Below are 17,704 nucleotides of genomic sequence, written 5' to 3' on the forward strand. Positions count from 1 at the left end.
AGATTATAGAATTTTAAAGTTGGGAAAAATACGTATAGATAATCTACTTCTTTCAATGCCCAGTTTTAATGATTTACTTTTTATATATACCTGAAAAATTTGAACTTATACCTGAAAAATTTGAACTGAATTAATATATAGCAGGCACCATTAAAGTTACATAGTTTATTCATTCTTTCAACCAACATTTATCAAGCATCTTACATATACTGACTAGTATTTTCCAGGATGGACTTTTAATGCAAGAATAAATATTTCACTATCCTTGCCTCTGAGGAAGTGCTCAGAGTCTAGCTGGGAAGATAGACAAGTAAATTAATAACTATACTGTAGTGTAATAAAGGCTAGACAGGTTTGTATACAGCCCTGTGGGAAAACAGATGAGGGGGCATTCTATGTCACTTGGGGGTTTTGGGAAGACAACAGAAAGGAAATCACATTCGAGCTGGGTCTTGGAGTTTGAGCAGGAATTCTCAGGGGGAAAAGTAGGGGGTAAGGATTTAGGAAAGGAACCAGACATGAAGGCAGAAGAATATGTTCAAAGAATGACAGTTTTAAATACAGGGGATGGTGGGAAATAATGTAGAGTGGCCCTGGAAAGGTAGTTCAGAAAAAGACTGCAAAAGTCAGATGCTAAAGAGTTTGGCATGATTTTTGTAGGAAACAGGGAGCTACTGAAAAAAAATTGAAAATGAAGAAAAAGGATATGATCAGAATTATATTTTTTAAAACATTATCTCTGGCAATGGTGTGAAAGATGGGTTAGATGAGGTCAAGAATAGTCTGGTTGAAATATGTTCAGGTCTAAACTAGCACAGTGGAAGTGACAATGGACAAACGCATATATTAAGATACACTTTAGAAATGGAAGTAACAGAATTTGGCAGTCAGTTGCTTGGAAGAGGTGGGTACTAAGGGAAAGGGAGAAGGTAAGAATGGCTTCAAGAGATCTAGTTGGTATGATTAGTTTTGAGGGTTTGGATAAGCATTTATTTAATCCTCTTCAGAAGGTTTTGGAGATTCTAACAGGTGAGAAAAATGAATCTCTTAAAAGTTAAGTAGTTTGCCAAGGTTACTGCTTTGGACTGAATTGTGTGCCCCCAAAATTCATATGTTGAAACTCTAACTCCCAATGTAATGACCTTTGGAGATGGGGCCTTTGAGAGGTTTAGATAAGGTCATAAAGGTACTCATGATGGCACTAGTATCCTTTATAAGAAGAGACAAGAGAAGTAGCTCTGTGTGAGAACACAGCGAGAAGGCAACTGTCTGCAAGCCACAAAGAAGGCCCTCACCAGAAACTGAGCATGTTGGAACTCTGATCTTGGATTTCTTAGCCTCTAGAACTGAATCAACGTCTGTTGTTTAAGTGACCCAACTTCTGGTATTTTGTTACAGCAGCCTGAGCAGACTAGAATTACCATACAGTTAGTAATTTATGAAGCCCAAATTTGAGCACATTCTGTTTGATTAATTCCAGAATCCAAGCTCTTAACCACTGAGCTGGCTGTTTCTTTCTATACTCTTGGAGTGGCCAGTATGCCATTTACTGAACTAGGAAATACGGAAGGAAAAAAAAAACATGTTTTGAATAGCAGATAATCAGTTCGTCCCTTGATGTCTTGAGTTTGACATAAGTGGTAGGCAAAACACTGGAGATATTCAGAAGAGAATTGTAAATAATAGTTCTGACACTCATAAAAGAAATGGAGTCAGAAAGTTCAGCTGTAGGAGATACCAGTAATCATGGAAGCTGTCGGAGTGGCTCACATCGTCCAGAGAAGAGATGTAGAGTGAGAATGGCAGAGGACTGTGTAGAAAGCTTTCAGTGGCAGTGGAAAAAAGGGGTCGTTGGAGGAGACTAAAAAGGTGCACTCAGATGACTTAAAGGGAAACTTCTTTTAGTTAAAGTACAATTTCCACATAAGTCTGTGAAATGAGACTGACTTTTTCTCCCTTAAACATACATTGGGCAGAAGGTTGAACCTGCATATTCTTAATGGTTTACTATTACTTTAAGAGCCTTTTCTTCAGAAAGCTGTCACTCACAGTTTCTCTTTTTCTGAAGTTCACAATCTCTTGCCATTGGATAGCACCATATTCCATTCCACACAAAATTCTGTAATTGTACTAGGCCACAAGTCCACATCCTTGATGATTCTACCACCCCACCTGAATTCCTAGACTATCCTTAAGCGAACTTCACTTCCATCATGTTTCCGTGTCAATCAGGGAACTGCTCCTTTTATGAAATACTTAATCATAAAATTCTAATGACTGAACCTCATAGCTATCTCTTTCTAACTTCCACTAACTCAATCCCTATTTAATGTAGTTCAAGTCAATTATTAAATACTTATCATATGTTGTGTGTTAGGACTTAGAATACAGACTCACACAACAGACACATATACATACACACACATAGTGTAAACATACCCTAGCACTGAAACATTGTTTCATCTCACAGAATAGGAAGGGAGCAGATATGTAAAAACAATTTTGCAATCCTAGTGTGATAAGTAAAATAATACAGGTATATTATAGGTGCAGTAGTGTGATACAGTGGAAAGTTTGAACAGTTACACTTAGGTTGAAAATGGGAGAGATGTCATTTATCTATAAATGAATAATTAAACCCCAAAACATAGTGGCTTAAAATAGAAATGATTTCTTATTTCCCATAATTCTGTAGGTTGACTGGGCTCCACCTCCATTCATCTGGTGGTTGGGATGAATAGGAATGGCCAAGAAGATCTCACTCATATGTCTGAGATATAGTTGCCATATGTAATCTCTCCTCTCTATGATTTTCTCTCTGCATGGTATCTCATACTCCAGGCAAGATAGCCTGAACTTCTTCGCAATATGGCAGTTGGGTTAGGTTGGAACTGGAATAGTGTCAGTTCTACAGCATTCTGTTTGTCCGCCCAGAATCAAGGGTTTTTTTGGTGGGAGTAATGGCATGAGTATGTAAGGGTGGAAGGAAATTTTGGCAGTCATTTTTTTCATACTAAGTACTACACATGACTTTAATAAGAAAGAGATGCTTGAAGTGGGTCTTGAAAACTGAGAAGTTCATTAGTGAATAGAGGACATGAAGTTTAGGAGAAGAAGAGGAGACCTTTAAAAGAACAGCAGTAACATGAAGACAGAAAGCATCATGTTTGGTCTGCCTGCCGGACATGCAGAATGCCTGGAGGCATTTGGGAGAAGGAATTAGCAATGAGCTTGAGAGGCAGGCAAGATTATAAACAGTCTTGTATGGTTTAAGAAGTAAATGACACTTTATCATCCAGGCTGCAGAATACCCGGAGGGGTTTCATTCAGGGGAATGACTGCTCTTCACTCCCATTGATTCTTCTGTACTTTGTCAGTTTCATATGTTCTTGATCAATAAGCCTTATTTGGCTTCATTTCCTTATTCACTCCAGCTGACAATCCACGGTCATTCAGTTAAACCTCTCTCTCACTGACGCTCTTAATTCCCAACTCTCTCACGACCTTCTTCTCATTCCATTATTCCTAATCCTCAATTCTAGAATAACCCAACCATCTGTTTGTTCTGATCCTGAAACCAGGCACTGAATAATTCTGGAGCAAATCACATAACCATATTGATTGTCTGCCTTATACATTTATGATTTCGGTCCTCTGTTGAACTCTCAATCTTTTTCTAGGAAATCTTTACAGATACTTACCTATTTCCTATGACACTTTCTTTTAAAAATTTTTACTGCTTTTTAAACTTTGTACTTAATGCTGCACTCTTTATTCTTCGCAGATTACCTTCCCTACTTCACAGAGGAAATAGTTGTGACAGTCATGAAAAATTTTCCTTTATAACTTCTTCCTGGAGTTCATCTATTCTTCTCATTCTGGAAGATCCTCTTTCTTTCCTTCCAAATTCCTATCATTCTAGGACTTATTCTACTTATCCTACAACTCTAAATTGATTTGCAATTCTTATCCATCTTTATTTTCTTTCCTCCTTCAACATAGTCATTCTTCCTTTTTTACCCCTTTCCTCTTGGCTTTGACCTCAAACCTTCTCCCTTTTGCAAGTTCTTGCTCTAATAATGATCGCCTTTTTAGTTGCTTTTCCATTATCTTTCTACAACTTCCTCCTCAGCCATGCTTCTACCACAATCAATATTCTCTCATTGCACCCCCTGCTTATTGTTTATTTTGTATTTATTCCTTAGTAACCTGAAACTTGGCTCGCCTTGATTGAACAGCAGGCAAAGTTTTTGACACATAGTATGAAAGTAATAAATATGTATTAATGATCAATTTCTAATTTCCAATATTATAACCTCTTTTAAGTTCTCATATTACAGTGAGAAGATGGGGAAAAGATCGCAGTTTAAGGTCCTGTCTTTGGATCAGTGGGAGCTTGCTAAACCATACTTGCAAGTGGACATAGTGGCTGAGATTCTGTATTCTATAGATTTTTCCAAAATCAATCTTATTGCATTTGCATTTAGGTTTGTTGGAACCTCTGCTGTAGCAGTTGGTAAATATATTGAACATTACCATTATCTTTCTCTCTTTCTATACATATATGTATGCGTGTGTGCATTCGGAAATTGTATCATTATATAAAAATGATTATTATTCCTGGTTGAAGTGTGGTGCACATTTAACACATGATAATAACAGATTTTTATAGTAGCCTTTCTCATATGCTAGAGAGATTTACAATGGCAGAAATCATGGTTTCCTGGCATATAGAAGGTAACAAATATATTTTTGTGGAATGAATGGATGAGTGTTCTTTATGTGTAACACAGGAAAAAATTTGTAAACGAACATAGAACATATTTATGAAAATTGTAAATCAAATGTAATATCTATTGTTAGGCCTTAGAATGTTCAGACATTGTAAGTGACTACTGTACTACTGTGTTTGAAAAAAAAAAAACACTCATTAGTATAGCAATTCACAGGGCTTGTTTTCTCTTATAAATTTCATTTGTTAAGAGCATTGTTTTAGATGCAGTCTTTCCATAGAAACACGTATAAACTCATGAGGAGTTTGAACATAAAGTACTGCTATAAAACTAGGTACTTATTGTCCTTCAATGTATCTAACTTTTATCTTACAGACTGTGAGCTCATTTAATAGCATCAAGTGAGGGAAACTGGTATAGCATCCCCTCTGCTGCCTACCTTTGGGACTTTCCTGTATAATGTTGACGTTCAGTCTCAGCCAACCTGACAATAAAATGATTCATTTATCCAACACAAGCAGGCAGAGGAGGAGATACTACATCTTTTCACGCTGCCTCCCACTCCCAGAGCCAGTCCGATGCTTCCTTTGGGCTGAGCACACACACACAGAAAGCCCTTCATCAACAATTTTTCATGTTTTCTGTTAAATTGGGTTTACTCTTCTTACATGAATTTTCCCCTAGATACTTTTTCCAAATAGCACAGAAAGTATTTGAGGTGAACTAAAACTTTTTAATAATAAACTTTGTGGTTATAAAACCCGAGGAAAACAAGACTACTGAGGCATTTAGGAGAAATTGCTGAAGCCAAGAATAAAAAAAGATATATGTTAGTCTAAATCTTAAAATGAAGCTTTTCAAAGAGCCAATATTATCTAATCGGAAATGTTTATACATTCCTTGGGAGTCTACTTCATAAAGTAATTATTTTAGCTACTAACACATTTTTTACCATTGTGTAAAGTTTTTATTTTCTTAATTCCTCTACTATCTGGCACTTCTGTTTTTAGAAATAACACAGACAGCAATTGTCTTTTGCATTAGATATCTTACTTTTAACTGAAACTTATGTAAACCCTATTAAAGTTGCTTACTTAGGTATTTTTGTGTTTTACTGAAAATAAATGCTTTCTTTTGGGACTATGCTTTGTTGTCAAGGTGCAATTCTAGAATTACCAGGTGGATTTGAGAGCAATCCTAATTGAATTAAAAATTCTAACTATATTCGCACCACTGCACTCTAGCCTGGGTGACAGGGGGAGACTCCGTCTCAAAAAAAAAAAAAAAAAAAAAAAAAAAATTCTAACTATATTTTGTTATTATAGATTATAGCTTAATTATTTGAAGGAAACCAAAGTGCCAGTTGTCCTAAGATATTCTATCAACTTTTAAAGATACCTAACTCTATCATTCTTCTGTTTTAAAGCCTTCATTTTCTAGAATTCTATTATTAAAATAAAAATATGATGTTGACAGGCTTTTAACGTATATATCAAGGACAATAAGTAGAATTCTAACTAAAAAAAAATGGGGCCAAGGCAGAAAGGTTTTGAAGGAAAATAGTGGCAAAAAGACTCAGAAAAGCATTCAATATTCAATGACAAACTGCTTTGCTCTAGGTGGTATGAGGACTGGGCCTTTTGTCAGTTAACAGTCTTTCAGTTCAATATTCAGAAAATCCAGCTGAAAAGATCTAAAACCAGAAGGGAATTTATTGGCTCTCATAACTGGTACTCATAGCCTGTATGCCAGTTATCAAGTTATTGCCTCTTGGCTCCAAATTCACCCTTCAATATATATTCTGTGATAATAGACACTTCCTTTTAGTATTTCTCCTTTAAAGTGAGACCTATGTTAACCTTTATCAGCAGAGGATGCTGGAGGGACATTTCGGGAAAAAGGTGTCAGGCTGCCTGCCATCCCTTAAGGCAGTAGTGTGGGTATAAGGACATCTGGTGAAGCTTTGCCTCAGTCATGTGCCAAGAACATAGGCCTTTGGCAATCTTGCAGAGTAGATCCTGCAATAACCTTCTTGCTTTGCCCTTGACATGGAAATTTGCATACACATATCCTATTGGCTCCATTTCTTTAGAGAACTCTAATACAGCAATCAACAGATGTCACTATTGACCTCTGAAAATAAAGGAGGAAGAGGAGAAAGACAGTATGGAGGTGGGGTTGGAAAAAGGCATGATCCTTGGAGGAAAGGTAGAGAAGGAACAACTTATTTCACAATTTTGTCTTGGACAGGTAGTATATTTACTAATTCTAGACTTTCAGTCTGTTTCTCTCTCACTTTTGGGGGGTAGTAAGATACAAGATTTTATATAACTTTCCACCACTCATCTACTGATTTCTTGGCCAGAACCAAGAGGGAACTGGAGGACTTACCAACACTTATTCATGGGCTGGGATGAAACTTGATCCAAGGGCCCCTCAGAGGTATATAATAATTATACATGTTTATAAATAATTGACTCAATGGTTTATTTGCTTGTCCATTTATTCACAGACTCATTCAATTATCCACTTAGCACCATGTACAGCTAATCTGTGAAGTAAGGAAAAGAATTTCAAGATATGTAATATAGAGTTCCTGGCTCTCCAATAATTTATATACCTGTTACATAATAAAACAAATGAACTTACTTTTAATTCAGGGGCAATTAAAATCAAATTGATGAGAGAGGTTCAAATGATCATTGCAACTCAGAGGATGGAGAAAGAACATTTACTGAAATGAGGGAAGGCTACATAAAAGAGGTATAGTTGAACTCTGAAGAATGATTAGGATTTTGATATGAAGAGACATAGAAGATGACTTCTAGTGAGAAACAGCAAAAGCAAAAGAACCAGGTTAAAAATAATACCTTGTTTGAGATGCGTGAATAAAGCAACATAGTCGGAATAAAATATTTAGGGAGGCAACTTGAGGGTGAGGTTGGAGTAACACATGGGGAAATACTCATGGTCAACCTTAGAGGCCAAACTAAGAACTTACATATTTTTTAAATGTGCAGAAAAGTGCATAAAACGTAAGTGTCCATTTCAATAGATTATTACAAAGTTAATGCACCTATGAGCTCACTACCCAGATCACAAAATAAAACATTTCCAACATATCAGAAAGCCCATTCAGCCCCTTTCAAAGAATATACCTTTTTTTCTCTCTCAAGGAAACTCCACTGACCTCTAACACCATAGACCAGGGGTGACTATTTTTTAATTCTATATACCTGTCATTACATAAAATATATTATTTTGTGTCTAACTGCTTTCAGTTAACAATGTTGATAAGAGTCATACATGCTGTTGAATGTATCTGTGGTTCACTTATTTTCAATTGTTTCATGATATTCTAGTCTATAAATACACCACAATTTATCTATCCAACTGACTGTTATTTTGTAGAATTTAAAGATTATAATAAAGGTGATCAAATATACTTGAGCTTAAGCAACTGCCAAGAACAGTAGAGTCTTAACCAACTAATGAAAGCTTAGAAGAAAATTCTGGTTTGGAGTATATTGTTTTTAACTCTAAAATTATATTGCATACCTTATTAAAATATTTTACCAATTCTTTAGTTTGAATTTGTGACAATCTTTTTCTTCAACTCTCATTTTTCATCATTGCTGTGGAAGATCATTCTGGGAAGATGTTGCATCTGTCAGGGACGAAATAACTGGGACTATGGAGGGATAGTTAAATTGCCTCCCTCTCAGTGAACTCAGTATCCAGAGAAAGTAACAGAAGCTTTTCCATTATTCAAACCTGACAGTTTTGGTTTAAGGAGTGATAGTAGCTAGGAGAATGACAGGTCTGGGACTTCCGGGAAGCCTAAGTCCACACAGCTTTTAAAGTGGTAGCTATTCTGTGTGCTCAACTCTATAATAATAATTCTTTCCTTATTTCTAGACATTTTTTTTTCTATCGCTGACATTAGCAATGACTTTTTTCCATTTTTGCAGCCTGTTATTTATTTAATTGGATATTAACAGGTATCTAGCAGACATGTAGGTACCCCAGGAACAGCATGCCGCTACATTCACCTGTATTGGTGTTGCGATACTAACTCCAAATAATTAATTTTTGAGACAGTTTGCTTGGATAACAGTTCAGACATTGCTAGGCTTGACTGTGTGAATTCCTATGGAATGGATCTCTTGGACTCTGTGCACATTTTAGCGCAGCCTTTTTAATGGAAGCTTTTATTTAATATCTTTGGTAATATTTTACTTACCATTGTATCCAGAAAAACAGGAAAGACTGTTCATTAAACTTGTCTATATTGCTTCTTCCAATCGGGTTTCTTTGACAAATGTTTTGCCTTAAATGTGTGCTTTCCAGGATTACTATTATGCCTTGATAGCTTATGGTATGGCACTAACAAGAAACAGAAGAGATAGTATCTTATATTTCTAAACCACCTTAGAATTTACAAAGCATTTCTACATCTATTATCTCCATTACTGTCTCCACCACCCTGTAAGAGAGGTGTTTTTGCTTTCATTTTAAAGATCAAGAAATGCAGGCTCAAAGACATATGTAGCGTCACAGTCACTGGTTTGTGTAAGATCAAATCAGATCTTCTAATCCTAGGTTCAGTGCTATTAGCCAGTGCCTCCATCCTGCATATCTGTATCTGGTGTAGATTTTCCTGTTATCCCTTTTGTATCTGGTGTAGAATTTCCTGTTATTCCTCAAATGTTACTTAGGAGCCATATTCTTGCCAGGTAAGAATTATCTGTCCGTTGAGTTCATATACCTTAGCATTAGACAACAACTGAATTTTCAAAACTATCAATTTAATGTATCACCTAGAACTAGTCAATTTTCCGGAGTTAATTTCATGGCGTAAGGCTTACTTTTTATCTTTTCATGTGCTTTAATAATACTTGAATCAATATCACCTCCTGTGTGAACAGAGTTCGGGTGAATAGCCAGTGAGCTTCTATTACAGATCTATTTCAGAATTGACTTCTTTGTGGCACCAATAAAATCTTCAACTACAGCATGACTATGTTATCAAAAAATTGGTTTTCGTCATAGTCTGAATGTTGATTCAATGAATATGTAACATTTTTCTTGAGAGAAATAAAATTATTTCCTTGGATACATTACGTAGATCATCAGTATGTATGAATTTTTGAAGAGGTTGGTCATTCATAAATATACTAGAGAAAATAATCCAAAACAAACCATAGAGATACAATTCTTACATTAGTTTAACGTTAAATGTCACTTAGTACGTAGATGAAAGACTAAAATGCAGTAGAGTACAAGTATAATGTGTGTTGATTTATGAGCAGCATGCAGCTCAATAATCCATTGGCGTCTACTGACTGAGATCAGTGTAATGGCAAACACGGCTCTCTTTTGAGTGCTGTTCTAGGCTCTTCTGGTGAAAAGGTATTTTTAGGTAACACTATGAAATTCAGAGAATTGTGAAAGGTAATGAGGTATTCCTCTCAGAGCAATGTACCATGTCCACTCTATCACTGAAAGAATAATGGCATGAATCAGAAAAGTCAAACACATATACATTTAAATTCCTGAAAAATGATGTGGCTATGAAATTATTTAATTACTTGGATGTTTTGTCAAAGTTTACTTCCTGTCTAAATAGTGGGCCTCTCCATATTCAACCATGTCACATACTTATTTAAATATGTCACATATTTAATTAAACTTCCCTGCCTAAATGGGAGTTGGAGAATGATCTGGCCAACATGAACCAAGTTGAGAAGGGGTTATTAATTAGGTTCCAGGATGATGAAGAATATGCAATTCTTACCCAGGACCATGCAAATGCAGTGAGCCAAAGGGACTGGCAAATCTGTCAGAGGAAAGAAAGAAGAAATCTGTGAGGAAAGAAAGAACGTTAGATTTTCTGGGTCAAAAACTAGGCCAAAAAACTTTAGCCAAGAAATAAGATATGAAAAGAGCAAAAGCCTTTTGGGAATGAACAGGTGGTTCTTCGACAATGTCCTAATTTGACAATGGTAGAGGATAAGATAACTGAGGTTTTCCTTTATGGAACAGTGGGCATATGATGGGTGAAAGGAGTGAGGTTGGCTAGAAGGGCCAAGAACTGAGCAGATGATGATTGATTATTCTTTCCAAAAATAAACATTACCCAGTATTCTATCATTAGACACATATAAAATGTGTAAAAGCACAAAAATTACCATCACAATAAATTATTTTGTTTTTCATTTTTCTAAAGGATTTCAAACAATGTTTGATTGATTTTTAAACACTGAATTGGATGATTTTGTAATTCAATTAGTAACACAGAGCAACAGACTCTCAGAATAGGAGACAAATTTCAAGTTTATCCAATGGCACTTGAGGCAGGAATTCTTTCTATATTGTTCAGGTTGAGCGAAAGTCTGGTGTTCTGTGTTGACAGGACGCATGCTATTTATGAGGCACTCTGTTTCACTGTGTATAGCCTTACGTCTATACACTGTGTATAGCCTAATTTTTATTTTTGGCTTCCTAGAAAACATTCCTAATTTCTACCAGCATTTTTGTTTATGTTCATAGAAAAACCTCTTCTTGATCTGATACAGTCCAGTGAAACTATTAATCATGGCCCTTACCTCACCCTAAACAAAAGATACCAATCTGACCCCAGGGAGTCCTGCAGTGAGTCCTTTCCTCAAATTTGAATCTTGAACACAGTGAAACAAATGTTTAGCGTTGTTTCATTTACAGCAGTGGTGCCCTGACCAGACTATTTTCCCCTGAGACTCTGTCTTTCCCGTTTTTTCATTCTCTGAATGAATCTGCCCTAGTTTTTCTCATTTCCAAAACTGATTCTCCAGCTTTCTGCCAATTTTGTGCATGCCAGTTAACTGGGGAGATTGCTAGAAATGAAGATTCTTAGACCTCATGTTGCTTAAAGTATTTAGTAGTAGTAGTATGAGGTGGGGTACAGGAAGTTAAATTTATAACACACTCTGGGTAACACTAATGCAGTCAAGAGTATGAGCTAACTTTTGGGAACACTGTACAATGTACATTTGTACTTTAATAGAACATTTCTGAAAGTGAAAAACTCTTCCTGACTGACTTATTAACTGGATAAATTCCAGTTTTTTCATTCACTCAATAATTTAACAAACAGATACTGAACATCTACCCTGTGACAGGCACCAATGATGAGCCTTGGAGTAAATAATATCATTAAGATTATTTGAGGCTCAGTGTACCAGCTTGCTTTTGGCGGGGCACTGAGTCACTCAAAAGAGCAAGGAATGCATATCTAGATATCGATGTATTATATTCAGTAAATGTCACTAATAATCTTTAAAAAGTGGACAAGCATTTATCTCCACATTTCCATATCCCTCATATTCCTCAAAAATGTCATAATAAAGAGATTTCCAATTACACGCTAAGCATGTTCCTTTGTGTATATAAAAATAGTTCTAGGCAACACCAGAAATCTCAGTTCTAATTAATTAGTCTTAGGCATGATAATAAAATCCAACCATACCAATTTTCTGCCAGGTTTAATGAAACAAGGTTTTCTTCTTTTATTGTGCTACTCAATTGCCTCACAATTACATGTACAATGTACAATAAAAATAACTGTATAGGTGAACAGGATATGAAAATGTTCAGAAAATCTTCCTTTTAATTAACAAAAATAACTCTTTTTTTTTTTTTTTTTTTTCTTGAGACGGAGCCTCGCTCTGTTGCCTAGCCTGGAGTACAGGAGTATAGTGGCACCATCTCGGCTCACTGCAAGCTCCGCCTCCCGGATTCACGCCATTCTCCTGCCTCAGCCTCCCCAGTGGCTGGGACTACAGGCGCCCGCCACCACGCCCAGCTAATTTTTTGTATTTTTGGTTGAGATGGGGTTTCACCGTCTTAGCCAGGATGGTCTCGATCTCCTGACCTCGTAATTCACCCTCCTTGGCCTCCCAAAGTGCTGGGATTACAGACATGAGCCACTGAGCCCGGCCTCAACTAGTAAAAATGACTCAAGTAAAATACTGTTAAATCAGGTTCAAATTTTATGTTGTTTTGGTGATTATTTTAAAATTGTAAATCAGCGATCTTAAGTACATCTTAAAAACTTATATGTCTCTAAAGTTGACCTCTAAATAATTCGACCTCTAAAATTTCTCAATTTAAGTTAAATCATTGTAAAATATATAGTTTACAGCAAATTGTAAATATTGACATAAAAGTTGTATCTTCTTTGAGATATATCCATTTTGGTTCTCATGAAAAATCGATATTAAAATACTTATATAAATTCATCTGTAACAGTCACAAATTATTCATTTTTTCTTCTCCCTGAACTTCTATTTCTATACCACTTTTCCAATAGGATTTAGGCTAGTTTAATGCATTCTTTCTGCCTCAAAGTCTTTTAGTAATTACCCTTTTCCTACCATAAAAATATGAATGTACATTGAAAAAGTAATTCAAATTTTTTGGCGATTTAGATCCAGTTGTTAAGATTTCTTCTGAATTCAATTTTCATTATTCATATTAATATATAATTAACCTAAACATCATGAATAACTTTTAGATAATAAACATAAAAACTAAAATATATTAGAATTCTATTCATTATTCTCATGATTGAGCTATTTCTTGTTCAAAAAATGTATATATCTGTCGCTGAATATTACTTATTGCTAGAATGAGCCAAAGCTTAGCATCAATCTATTCTATTTTTGTTTTTATAGATATGAGATCTGAGAAAATGTATTCTCATAAATAAGTAAATGGGAATGGAAAGAGTTGTGTTTTAGCAGTGTCATTCAAATATTTGAACTCCTTCCAAGTTATATGCCAAAAATCACATAGTTATCTATCATCAAAAATTATTTTTAATGATATACCAGCTGTCATCTTAATTAGGTTTTCTTTCAATTTTGTTAAAGGCAAAGAATTGAAACTAATTCTAGGTTTTATTACTCAGTTACTAGGGTCATTTACTTTCTCAACACTAATACCAATATTTTGAATTGTCCTAGAACTCTGGAGATTTTTACACTCAGGATCAATGTGCCTTGGTAAAATAGATGACAAGCATACCCCTTTTTGAAAGTGTGACAAGGATAACAAGGATAAGAAAAATCAGAATAAATATTCTGACAGTCAAATTTTAGGAAAGAGTACATGTTAAGTTCAGGATGTAGCAATTATTTCCTTGAAATTATTCACGCCACCAAAAAATACATATTCCAGTTTGAACTCTGCTGGTCTGATCATGTCTCCTTTTTAAGATAGTTAATGGTTACTCAACATTATGTGAATGTAGATTTTTTGATATCGGAACCAAGGGACCTACAGGAGATTGTATATTTCAAAAGAGCTGCAGCAAGATCTCCTGTCCTACACGTTCTTCTTATAGTGTGACATTGACACTCCTCTCATTGAGAAGTGAGGATCCATTTTCCCTTCTTTTGGACCTTGAGAGGTCTGTGAATATGGAGGAAGAGATGCTATGTGACTTCTGAGGCTATGTCATAAAGCTCTGCCTAGTTCACTTGGGAGGCTCACTTCTAGAACCCAATTGCCATGATTTGTGGAAGTCAGACCACATGGAAAGGCCATGAATAGGTATTCTGGCTGACAGTTTCATTTGAGTTCCTAGAACACCGCCAGCATCAACTGCTAGACATGTGTGTGAGGAAGCCTTTGGGATTACTCTGGATTCAGCTACCGCAGTCATCTGAATACAACAGCATGAAAGACCTGGAACAAGAACCCCAAAACTAAGAGACATAGTAATTAAATGATTTAAGCCACTATGTTTTAGAATTAATCATTATGTAGCAATAATAATCAAAACGGGACCTAAGAGAATATCTTAGTAATCAAAATAATTTGATGTTCATACAATAGAGAATTTATAGAAGTTTTAACTGATTTGGTCTAAAATTAATCTTTACATATTATGAAAATTGCAGTGTGCATTAGTACATAATGACTGGAAGAAATACATTAAATAGCTAATGTTTAATTTCATTAAAAAATGACTAGACTTATGCTACAATTTGTTGTTGATTAGGATTCTGTAAGTATATGAATTCCAAAGTTCTTACCTTTTATTTACTTTTAAAAATGTTAATTTTTATTCTCAAAGTAGTATTTGTGCTTAATTTTAAAAGTACTACAACAGTACATAAAGAAATAAATAGAAGCAAATGCCTATCCTCTTCCCTTTCCCTGGAAACATTTATTTTCAATCCGTTTTAGCTGTTTGTTCTTATATTTACCTTTCAATTTCTCTTACCATACTTTATTACCAGTTCTACGGCTTTTTGCTTGTTTTTTCAATTTTAGACTTTATTAGCTCCCTTCTAAAGAAGATTATCTCTTTCACACTCCTTCTTCAACTCATTTTAATGCATACACTTATTTTTTCTCCTCCTGTTCTCCCAACATAGTTACACCATGTTTTTGTTTTTTTTGTTTTTTTTTTTGGTTTTGTTTTTTTTGGAGTACAGAGTTTTTATTGGATGTCAGACACAAAGGCACATAATCAAACATGATTTCTAAATCTCCGTACACCCAGAAGGAAACAAGTATTTGCCACAATGGACACCACTTGCATGCACTACCTACATAATCTTGGATGCATCGTTCAAGACACTGCCCCCAACCAGAGCATGAACAGCCCTTCCATCAATGTGAACACTCTAAGCGCTTAAATGACAAGGTATTAACACTCACAGTTTAAATTTGCATTGTACTGTGATTATATATCTCCTCTCTCCCTTTTTACTACAGATTTTATTATATCAATTGGTTTTTTAAATCCAGGTGCCTATGACTATTTTAGCCTTAAACTTTCTCACAGAACTGTAAAACAGGTTTCACTACAGCCCATGTTATTGAACACATAATTTCTAGGTTTTTATTCTTTCTGTTTTTTTTTTTTCATTTTTAATTTTCTTTAGGTCTGTCCTTCTGGAGTCCACTGTCCTCCTGTGAAAATCTGGACTCATGACTCTCTAGACCAAGTATCCTAGCTGACACTCTAGGTTGCCATTACCAGGAATTATTCTTTGTTTTTCATTTATCTTTTTTCTCTCTGTATTGAATTCCCTGAATTTTTGGATTTTATGTCTTCCTCTTTCTTGGTCTATTTCTTTGTTGTGATGAAGTACATCTGCTAGTATTTCTGACAAAGGTTGCATACAAGATAAAAATTTTTTGGAGATGCTGATAAGGTTTTTTATTCTACCTTTACATTTGATTAAATTAGAGCTTTTATGATAAAGTTTTAGATTAGAAATAACTTTCTCTTGGAATTTAGGAAACATTAATTTGTTGATTTCTGCTGATTTGTTGCTGCAATTGTTAAATCTGATACTACTCAGATACCAGGTTTGTTTTTTTTTTGGTTCTTTATTTTTGTATAAGACTGGCTTTTTTAAAATCTCTGATGTTGTTTAGAATATTCTATTATCCTTGATATTTAGAAATTTCACTATGTATTTTTATATAGGTCTTTTTAAAATTCACTATGCTAGACTCCAATTGCAAACTTTCAATATGGAAAATTAAATTCTTTATTTTTGTAAACTTTTTTTGTTGTTAAGTTCTTCAACTAGTTTTTTGTTTATTTTTCCTGCTCTCTGACACTTCTATCTGGATTTTGAACTTCCAGGCATGATTGCCTAATTTGAAAAAATGTTATTCTTCTGTTTTCCATCCTTTGGTCTTTTATATTTTTGAGAATCATTCTCAGCTTTATCTCCAATTCTTCTACTGAATTTCTGCAATTATATTTTTAATTTCCCATAGCTCTTTTTGTAAATGTTTCTTTCTTTCATTTTTTAAACACTATTTTTTAAAGTATTTCGGTCTTATTTCATGGGTATAATATCTTCTCCCTGGGAATATTCATACTATATTTAGACTTTTGTTTCAATATTGCCTTTGTTTTACTCAGCTTTCTTCCCTGTTCTTTTATTTTGGTTTCTGTTTTTAAGGTTAGAGAGTACCTTCCCATATCTAGTCATCCTTGACCATTTTCTCCTATTTAAATTGAGGCAGAAAAATTTGAATTGGAAGTTCTGAGCCCATTGATAGATAGAACTTCTTACATGTAAGAAATTGTAAGGCAATTTCCTTGGGGGACATCAAAATATTAGTCTCTGTAGATCTTTTCTTTTATTCTGGCAAATTTCTCTAGAGGGTAGTCCTCCAATTTTCTTCTTGGAGGGAAAAACCCAGGTGATCTACTGTGCAAAAAATGGTTGGTCAGTGGGAGTGGTGATGTCAATGTTCAGTATAAAAACTTTCATTTTATAACCAAATCTAGACTAAGACCTCACTCTTAATGTCAATTATGCTATTTTCCTTGAGTCTAGACACTTTTGTCCATCTTTTCTAAAGAATGAAAAGATAAGTGGGGTGGGACAGTAGCATAATTGCAAGGGCTGGGGTGAGGGCTCTAAGGAGCAAACCATGCCTGATATAAATTTTCAATCTGTCTTCCTGTTTCAGCCCTACTCTATCTCATACTCCTGCCTTCAGAACTATACAGAGTTCCTATACAGAGATTTTTTTGAGGGTTTGCTACTTGAATCTTCAGCTTCAGTTTTCTGAGTTTTGCTAATCAATTTCAACTAATCCCTGTTCTGGCAGACCACAGGACAGTGGTTCATGCTTGCCAGTGGCTCATGTCTGTAATCCCAACACTTTGGGAGGCTGAAGTGGGAGGATCACTTGAGGTCAGGAATTTGAAACCAGCCTGAGAGAGAGAGTGAGACCCCATCTTTATAAAAATTACAAAAATTAGCTGTTCTTGGTGGTGTGTTGCTGTAGTCCCAGCTAGTCATGAGGCTGAGGAGGGAAGACTGCTTGAACTCAGGAATTTGAAGTTATGGTGAGCTATGGTCATACCACTGCATTCTAGCCTAGGCCTAGAGTAAGACCTTGTCTCAAAAAAAAAAAAAAAAAAAAAAAAAAAAAAAAAAAAAAAA

Source organism: Theropithecus gelada, chromosome 1 (genome assembly GCF_003255815.1).
Source record: "Theropithecus gelada isolate Dixy chromosome 1, Tgel_1.0, whole genome shotgun sequence".
Lineage (NCBI taxonomy): Eukaryota > Metazoa > Chordata > Mammalia > Primates > Cercopithecidae > Theropithecus > Theropithecus gelada.